The sequence below is a fragment of the Panthera onca genome, chromosome A1 (genome assembly GCF_046562875.1).
Source record: "Panthera onca isolate mPanOnc1 chromosome A1, mPanOnc1 haplotype 2, whole genome shotgun sequence".
In the NCBI taxonomy this organism is placed as follows: domain Eukaryota; kingdom Metazoa; phylum Chordata; class Mammalia; order Carnivora; family Felidae; genus Panthera; species Panthera onca.
The window spans coordinates 14,603,391-14,613,828 of record NC_138339.1 but is presented as its reverse complement, the minus strand read 5'-3'; the positions used below and the strand labels follow the sequence as shown (position 1 = coordinate 14,613,828).

General features: G+C 39.6%; 1 non-coding gene across 1 annotated transcript; it reads left to right on the top strand.

Moving 5' to 3' along the window:
• The first annotated feature begins 8,421 nt into the window (after window positions 1-8,421).
• LOC132682594 (small nucleolar RNA SNORA62/SNORA6 family) lies at window positions 8,422-8,575 on the top strand. Its single transcript, XR_009611766.1, has one exon. It is a non-coding gene; the product is annotated as a small nucleolar RNA SNORA62/SNORA6 family (small nucleolar RNA).
• The last annotated feature ends 1,863 nt before the right edge of the window (window positions 8,576-10,438 follow it).

The following is a 10,438-nucleotide window of genomic DNA, read 5'->3' as shown; positions in this document are numbered from 1 at the left end:
AGGTTCACCCAAATCTACAGAGACTGGTGTCAATGGGGCAGACATGTGGCCAGGCAGCAAAGAAAAAGGTTTCTGAGCAGCTGGTCCGTGTGAATCACACTTGGTTCCTCTTTTTTTTTTTTCCTTTCAAATTTAAGATAAGCTAAAATGAGACACATCTGGGAAAAAAAAGAGTATGAGGCTAAGAATAAAAGCAATATTTTTTTGTTGTCTTTTTTTAAATCTGTTTCCAATTCATCGAAAACAAAGTTACTATTATTAGAACCCTCCTGGTCAGGAGATTGGAAATACAGTACAATTTTGCTCAGAATAAAAGATATAAATATCTACTTGGTTCTTTTATCAAGTTCTTTCGGTAAAGGGTGTTGAGTTACAGTTTAAATAGGATAAGTTTCACCCCTGTAAATGTGCAGTTGGACAAGTTGTAACAAATATATGCAGCCGTGTAACCACACCAGGATACAGAACGTTTCCATCATCGCAGAAGGGTTCTCCGTGTTTCTTTAAGGCCATTCCCCTGGTCCCAGCCCCAGCTCCTAGAAAACAATATTCTTATTTCTACCTCTGTAGTTTTATCTTTTCCATATTGTCATGTAAATGAGATTGTGGAGAGTATATACCTGAAGACTTCTTTTACTTAGTCCTTTGAGATTTATGCATGCCGTCGTGTAGACCTATAATTCATTCCTTTTCATGGCCGAGTATTCCAGCATGTGGAGGTACCGCAATTTGGCAATTAATAAAATATTAGTGTTTGTTCTTCCTTCCGCACTTTATTTTTTTACCGTTTTATTTATTTTTGAGAGAGAGAGAGAGAGAGAGTGCATGCAGGTTGGGGGCGGGGCACAAAAAAGAGGGGGATAGAGGATCCTAAGTGGGTCTGGGCCGACAGCAGTGAGCTTGGTACTTGGCTCAAACTGACAAACCCTGAGGTCATGATCTGAGCAGAAGTAAGATGATCAACCCACTGAGCCACCCAGGTGTCCTCCCTTCTGCACTTGAAATGCAAAAATTCCAAAAATACCAATTTGGATAAGGGAAAGCAAAAGACAATATGTGCTCCCAGAGGAAATACCAAATGGTGTTTGTAAGCAAATGCCTGCTTTAAATCCCTGATTTCGGCTCAGGTCATGGCCTCATAGTTCTCCAGTTCGAGCCCCGCGTGGGGCTGTGTGCTGACAGCTCAGAGCCTGGAGCCTGTTTCTGATCCTGTGTCTCCCTCTCTCTTGCCCCTCCCCTCCTCACGCTCTGTCTTTCTCTCTCTCTCAAAAATAAACATTAAAAAAATGTTTTTCCTTAATAAATCCGGAAGTGTCTTTCACTTGTGCACTGGAAACAATATATTTATTACTTTATCGTCTATAACATGTTGCCTGTCATAAAATTGATACTTCTTATGAATCAAGGTCACAGTATGCAATAAACCAGAACAATTCAAACTAGTAGTAGGTAACATTTTAATCAGTAAATTTTAATCCTCAATTATCCCGGTCTGTAACTGACAAAACCAAGTGAATTTCTGGGCTGTGTGAACAGCCTCAGGGCTGTGGAGGCTGAAGGGTCTTGGCACACGACCAGCTACTTAAGGAGCCTTTGTGAAGTTCAAGCATCGGACTCACAAAAGAGCCGCTGGCATGAGTCCGTACAGCGCCAGGCAGAGTGGATTTTACTTCCTCTTCATAAAAGTAGAAAAGATGTGAACTAATTTGCCATCTCGCACAGATACCTTTATTTTGCGAAGTTAAATGAACAATGCAGAAATCAAGCAGATAAAGCAAGAGGTTATGATTTTCTGCTGCCTGTTTAGGATTATTTTAATCTTGTGGCTAACAGAGTAATTTATATCTATATGTGATCTCTTGACACTCTGATGTACTCGTATGAAAAATCAGTAGAAATATCACAGACGGCCGGCAGACGCATTCATTTTGTTCTAAAATAGGTTTCAGGTTGACTCCTGTGTTTCAGTATCAGCTTAAGGCAATTAAGTTATCATAAAGAGAAACAGACATGTAAAATCAATGATTTGACATTAATAGGTACTGGCTGCGTCCAAGTCAATTTCATTACGATGGGATAAAATAAACAACTAGAGAATATTACAAATTTCATTTTTGGTATGCAAGCTAAAGACACAAAGCACCCAAAAGTTCTTAGACGTAACCTACCACACGGGCGGAACATTTACACACTGGGTCAATGCAATGAGCTTTATGAGGGATACACTAATAAGCACTACGTATCATACGCAAGTAAATTGCATGCAGAACTATTCTACGTGTCATATGTATGCCTTCGCAAGGTTTTTCTCACTTTCCCTCCTATTTTTACTTTTTTTCCCCTTTCCATAACACTCATAGGCATCGCTCATATCATTTCACTAATTAAAGTTCAAACTAAGGGTAGATGGGGGGCCGGGTGGGGGGCGGGAAGGGAAAGGGAGTGCCAGGCAGGGAAGAGGGCACTTGTTGGGATGAGCACTGGGTGTTGTATGGAAACCAATTTGACAATAAATTATATTTAAAAAATAATAATAATAAAAAAATAACGTTCATAGACCTCAGAACCACTTTTTGTCCGAGAAAATAAAGTTGGTGCCATAGCAAGAATATCCGTCTTCGCCTGTGATTGGGGAAGGTGTAGGTTGAATCGTGAGGTTTGATTTGTTGCCTGAGATGGTCTTGTTAGCATCTATTTTCATTCCTTGTGTCACCTAAGCTCCCTTGCACAACGTAGCACCCTGATGGGAAACATTTCACATTTAAATCACTTTATCATAGCCTTTATACCAAGTTACTCTCCATATCGCAACTGGAAAAAGGTGATCCGTTCCTAAACTGTAGAAGGAAATAATTGACTATGAAATTCTCAGGGCGAAACATTGCCTACATTTGAATATAGGAATAAAAATTTGACTTAAAATTTCAAAACTTGGAGGTTTTGAAAGTGAGAACATGCCATAGATTGAAGTTCTCTGATGCTGCATAATTGCCTTTCTTTACTTACAAAAGCAATCTCAGTCTATCCTTCACAAAGCATACCCCTATTCGATGTATAATAAAATATCACCAAAGCCCCCAGATATTGTTTGAAGTATTTGACGTCAATGGAAATATGCCTTACTTGCTTGTGTTTTAAGTCGCGTAACTCAGTTTATAATAGAAATATTCCAACTGAAAGCACTTGAATGAAGCAGAACCGCTTCTTTCATGTGGGAAGACTATTTTAGAAAAATGCCGACAAACTCTCATCCCGTGCTTATTGCCAAGCACATTCATACAGATTGTCCAGGTTTCTAAGATAAAGTCATTTCTCAAAAATAGGAGCTTTCTTGACACCATAATTTTCCCAGTAGAAACCTAAGAGAAATGGTTGATAACGAAGCCCCTGACTCTGCGAGAGTGACCTGAAAGACAAGGCGATGTCAGATTGATGCTGTGGAACGTTGGCTGAGAAAGCGAAGCAAGGCTGTGTGTGCTTTAAGGGTGAACTTTAAATAACAGAAAATGTTGGCAAGCTGCTATCCAGCGGCTCTGTTTCGGGAAAATGGATGTACCATCTGCAAAGCTAAACAGACACGACAAGCCTTTGAGGCAGAGAGAGTAAAATGTTCAATCCATTTGGCAGATAAATCAGGTCATGGATTGGTTTACTTAGCTCCAGTTTCGCATAAACAATATACACGCAGAAGCGATGAACCATTGCTAAATTCAACAGGAAATTCCATTTGAGGTTATATCGATGCTCAAGCTTCAAACGGGCTACGTTCTCCCACTCCATGCCTTTGTTGTTTGACTCTGCTGTGACTGTCATTGTGTTTTGGTAGTTCCGATGGCAGAATTTACTGGGACAACACAAAGTCTCTGGTCGGAGAATAACGGAACCACCATCATCCCAAAACTTACCTAGCCACATTTCTGGAATAGAAAAGTAGACGTGGCAAGAAAAAATATATACACCGAATGCTTTTCCCATTTCCAAAAATACAATGGGAGACATATATCCAATCATGGTAGAAATGTACTTTCCTAGCATGTCATGGCCACGTGCACGCAGCAATCTCGAACAGCCCTCAGTGCCTCCCGCAGCTCAACACTGACAGGCGGCAGCCACACGTACCTTCTACCTTTGATCCTGGAGCAAAATTTTACATTGCATTGGTTAGTGTAATGAAATACTACGTTCTGCTTGACTTCCTTCTACTTTATAGAATTCCGTGCTTTCTCGAGAGCAGAGACACGTTTTCTTTTTCAAGTGTGATGAAAGAATATCAACTACATTTCACTTTCCTTCCGTGTGAAGGTCGAAGTTCACGTACGATAGAACGTTAAGATCCGAGCCCCTTTTGTGGTTTCCTACGAACCAAAGTAAGAAATTCAGTTTAATAAACTTCATTAAAATTGTTCTTTTTGTCTTTCCACTATCAGAATATTTCGGACTCGTTGGATGACAAGGAAGGAATATCTTAATAGAGGCAGAAAGACTTTTTTTAGTCCCATTGCAGAAATCTTTTTTTTTTTTTTAACGTTTATTTATTTTTGAGACAGAGAGAGACAGAGTATGAACAGGGGAGGGGCAGAGAGAGAGGGAGACACAGAATCTGAAACAGGCTCCAGGCTCTGAGCTGTCAGCACAGAGCCCGACACGGGGCTCGAACTCACGGACCGCAAGATTGTGACCCGAGCTGAAGTTGGACGCTTAACTGACTGAGCCACCCAGGCTCCCCCCATTGCAGAAATCTTAACAATAACAACAAACGTATGTTTTTCAATTCTGTTTTTCTTTATTTTCTTTAATTTTTTTTTAACGTTTTATTTATTTTTGAGACAGAGAGAGACAGAGCATGAACGGGGGAGGGGCAGAGAGAGAGGGAGACACAGAATCCTAAGCAGGCTCCAGGCTCTGAGCCATCAGCCCAGAGCCCGACGCGGGGCTCGAACTCACGGACCGTGAGATTGTGACCTGAGCTGAAGTCGGCCGCTTAACTGACTGAGCCACCCAGGCGCCCCTGTTTTTCTTTATTTTGACAAGATATTTTAAAATATTTTACCTCTGTTTTTGTCCGTAGTTAACTAATTATTTTTTTTTGGTATTTTTTTTAATATGGAATAATATCAAGCCATAATTAGACCTGTAATATCCTCAATTTATTGCTTATGTGTTTTGCCAAATTTGAGTATCAAAGTATTTACTGCAATATAGGGAGGTTCAGTTCACACACACACAAATGCTGTTTTGTATTATGCAATGTTTTGCATCATATAGTGTTTTGTATTTTATATTTTGCATTATGTATATATTCTTTTACGGTGTGTCCCAAGCTGATTGTAATGGACTCTTAGCTACTTCTCACAGATTCCCCTTCAGGACTGAAGGTTTTATTCTCCAGCCTGAGTATGCTGCTGCAGGCTGTCCTACAGAACTTTCTCCAGGGTTTGCCCTCTGTTGAAGAAGGCTTCATGCCCAAGTTAATGCATCCCTCCCGGGGACAGCCCACATGTAGTAACTGCCCAATGTGAGGCCATAAACCCTGCCCCTTCTTCCAAATGTCAGAGAACTCTGAAGAGTATTTCCAGCTTCAGAGCTCACTGGGTGAGCTAGGGATTTAATGCGATGGCACTGAAGCTCTGATTCTCCTCCTGCCATACCCTGCTTTCTTCCTTCCCTCAAGAATTGTTGAAGCTGAGAATACTACCATGTAAGTCCCCTGTACTCTATTCTATGCCCTCGAGAACCTGACCTGCAACACTTTGTACCAGGATGAGTTCAAGATAGTAGACGTTACAATGTGATGTTGGAATTGGACCACTCAACGTTGCCACCACCCGGTTGGCAATGAGGACCTCATCACTGGCAGGACGTGGCCAGAAAAGTCTCTGCAGATTGAAGTACAATTGCTCAGCTTTCATTAGTGGTGAGCTGGGATTGCATGCCTGTGGCATGAAATACATTAGTGGATGTGATAAAAAATACAGTTGAAAATGTAATCATTATAACAATGAAATCGGATGGTTCTTGCGTAGGGTAACTATGATTTAGTAAAAACAAGTGCAAAGGGCAGAGGGCCACTTTTTCAGAATATGAAAAAGCACTCCTTCTCTGAAGGTGGAAGGAGAACAAAGCTAAAGACATAACATAGAACTTAATCATAAGAGCTCCAAATAAAGATACATTCTCAAATTAGGCAAGTGCACTATGTTGTACCGATACTATCGTATCAGGACTACGATAGAAAAAATGGAACCCTGATACAGGGGATGGTGACGTCTAGGTTGATGTCCTTGAACATTATGCATCTCCCAAACCCATCCTATTGAAGGATGGTGAGGGAAGGTGATGCAGAGGACCTTGTCTTGCAATAAAACAAGGGTCCCCTCAATACTTAATACCCACATTTCTCTGTGTGGTAATAACATACCAGGGCCAGAGAATCTGAATACTTTTCTAGGGGGAAAAGGGACTATATGCAGAAGGAGTTATAGGACCTAGGCAATATGTGCCAACAGGAGATTGGCGAGGGTGAGTGTGTTTAGGGCTAGATCTCAAAGGTGCTGGATCAAGAAGGAAACATGAAATCGGAAAAGGGATTGTTTATCAAATTGGGAACACTCTCACAAGATAGAATCTCAGGTCGTGGCAATAACCCTGAGAGATGGAATAAATATGCTACCATGATGGGTCAAAGAAGCTTTGAGAAAATGATGGTTTATAGTAAGTGAGGTGTAGCTGTCCAAACTACCATAGTAGGCAACAGAAGGAAGGGTGAAAGATTTAGAGAATTGGATATGACGGAGTTTTTATTCTGTAGAAGATCAGGAAGCCCGCTTGGTGAGTATAGTCCCCAGAATGGGCCACCGGACGTTCATTGACCAAAACAATAAGGATGCACTAGCGGTAGGAGCACCGATACTATGACAAAAACTCACTTGGTGATTGTTGTCTACAGGAAGGTCTGATGGTAGGAGATACTGTATAGAAATGAGCACCCCAATAGCAAGGGAAGTGAAAAGATGGTCAGAAGTCTGATGGCTGTGGCACTAGTAAAAATTATGACCCTTTGACCCATTTCTGGACCTGCACCAATTTTTAAACCTAAAACCCATTTTTTGAGGGAGTGTCATTTTCCCAAGGCAGACAACACTAAAATATCAGTGCACCTGCATATATAATGTCCCGGTCTTTTCCCAAAGATACCTATAGTGACTTACTTGAGTAATAGTACAGAGGAAAAACTAATAGCCAGATATTTTAAGAACCATTAAGGTAAGGGGTAAAGTTGATATCGATTCTCTGGGATTCAAAGCCCCACCATGAATCCCCTATGAGAGAAGGGGCCTCTGTAGGACAAGTAATAAAATCCTGATACTAACCCAGTCAACATGGTCTACTGAGACCATGCACGTACCAATGATGATATCTCTTACTGCCGGTGAAACCCTGGAATGGACTTCCTAGGGAATGGGCCGCATTCCCGTGCTGGTTTGGTGCCTATAGAGCAGGAGCTTCTCATTAGAAAAAGCTAAGTTAAAGCCTCTGGAACTCTCCGCTACACTGGGAAAGATGGTCATAAAAAGCAAACAAACAAAACAAAACAAAACAAAAAACCACAAAAACCCAAAAACAGTAGCACATTCTACTTCAGTAGTAGATATTAGTGTCACCCTGTATTAGTTATCTATTTGCCCACTGAAGAATTTTGCACAAATGATTACATATGCCAAAAAAAATCTCTTCTTCTATTTCATCTCATAAAGTATACTGTTTCAAACGTAGTTCAATCCTCACTTCCTTTAAAAGCTGTCTTATACTGTTTCAAGTGGACCAACCCCCCCCCCCCACCATGCTATCCTAGTATCACATACGTTTTCTCTGGGCAACTTGTCTTTCTAATACATGTTTATTTGATGAACGTGTGTTCTTTGTACTAGAATTGCTATTTTAGCTCAGAATCCAGGATAAACTCAATAAACGGTACGATGAATGATTTGATTATATCTAGGCCTCCCAGAATCCTGACACAGGGAATGTATCTTGTGCAATTTGATATATCTTATAGACAAAGATGATTACTGCACATCACAAACTTCATTTCGTAGCATTTTCTTAGGACCAAAAAAATCTATTATAACACCCATCTTTGAAACAAGAAAAAGAAATGGACTTAAAACCATCCCAGGCTGCAGGAGCGCCTCGGTGACTCAGCTGGTTAAATGTCTGCCTCCTGCTTTCGTCTCAGGTCATGACTCCGCGGTTCATGAAATCGAGCTCCACGTTCGACTCTGTGCTGACAGCATAGAGCCTGCTTGGGATTCTTTCTGTCCCTCTCTCTATTCCCCTCCCCCACTCTCTCTCTCAAAAGTATAAATAAACATTTATTAAACATACACACACACACACACACACACACACACAACATCCTAGGCTACATATTGTTAGAACGTGGAGTTGAGGTTGCTGGTTGGCCAATGAACTCACAAGTGTCAGTAGTATTCTACATGAGTGGCAAGACTTTCACTATCTCCACAAAGATCTCTGGCCCAAAGAGTGGAGTTTGATAGTAATTCTTGCTACAAGAAAAAAGCAAACAAAACAAACAAAACAAAACAAAAATCCTAGGAACTAACAGTGGCTCTGGGAAAATGTAAATACAGATAAAAAATAAATATTGTATAACATCTTATAATAAAAATAAACACGTGTGAATGGATAAATGGATAAATATAATGTCATACACTTAATACTCTAGCGGAAACTCACGTGTGCTTCAACATGAGTACAAAAGTACTTAACTTCTACTTTAGAAAGGTGTGTTAGTCTAGGGAAGATTTTGAGGAAGGAACATCATCCCAGCTGATTATCTATCTATCTATCTATCATCTATCTATCATCTATCTATCATCTATCCATCTATCTATAACCGAAGGCGGAACCAGGGAAATCATTTATTTAGCACAAAGCACCGTTTAAATTGTCTTATATGCATAATCTTATTTATTATACACAACAACTCTGTAAATGAGATCCCATACTCCTACTTTATAGAGCCAGTGGAGGAGGAATTAATATGTATTCCTGTGCAACAGGTATTATGCCAGCTTTATATATGTTTTTGTTCATTAAAAAAAAGCTTCAATGCTTATTTATTTTTGAGGGAAAGAGACAGAGCGTAGTGGAGAAGAGGCAGAGAGAGAGGGAGACACAAAATCCGAAGCAGGTTCCAGGCTCTGGGCTGTCAGCACACAGCCGGACACCGGGCTCGAACTCACGATCTGTGAGATCACGACCCGAGTGAAGTCAGGCGCCCAACCAACTGAGCCACCCAGGCGCCCCTATTCTTGTTTAATACTGAGAACAATGCAGGAATGTAGGTTTTCTTATTGTTATTTTATATACGAAAAAGCCCAAGTTAAAGAGAATGATTAATGTGCTGAAGGTCTCAGTCCCAAAATAATAGTCGAGACATAATTTGAACCCAAGCTTTTGTATTCCTACTCCACAATGTGGAAAAAGTCCCTTTAAGGTCAGAGAAAATGTGAATTTAAGAAGTTATAAACACACTTGGCAGAACATCAGATCTTTATTGAACCTATTATTCTACTCACTGTACACAACATCTCCTGAGTAGAGAAGCTGTTTTCTAAAGAGGTCTATGAAAGTCAACTCTATCTTGATGTTTAGGAAAAATATGCATTATAATGGAAAAGTGACATATAATTTATTTGAAGTCTTTCTGTATTTCACTTTTTATCGAAGTTTCCTATTATGCAGAAGTTGAGATAGGAAGAAAAATAGGTGTAGAGAAAGACGATAAATAGATTCAGATAAATAAATTATCCACATATTTTCACAAAGCATATAATTATCTCAATGTCTTTGCTTTCAAATTACAAGGCACATGATATCTATCAAAGAGTAACACGTGTAATAATTTACACAGTAAATTGTGTTATTTTTAAAGAAGATTTTTCATTTTAAACTTTCATTAATATTACATGAGTGTATCTTATCATAGTAGTACCCAGCCAGTTAAAATGTAGGGTAAATGAAATAACATAATATTTAAGAACCTGGGATCTTAGATCCTATAATGATTTATTTATGAGCCATCTGGTTATACAGACAAGATACTATGGTCAAATGTGCTCTATATGCATGGAAAGAAAGAATCATTCAGAAAGAAATAATTAGGTTTTATGAGCTAAATCCCAAGGCATGCGGTAGGATTTAGGTAACTGACTTTTGTTGAGAGTGAAAAAAATTATACAAATACATATTATAATGTATATAATAGAATGTTAAGTAGTTAGAACATTATCATATATATGTGCACATGCACATACTTATTGTATCACTTCACCATAGCAAGAGGAGCTTAGAACTACAACATTTTATCTAGGGGATTATAAATGCAACACGAGGAGTATGACTCATTCTGAGT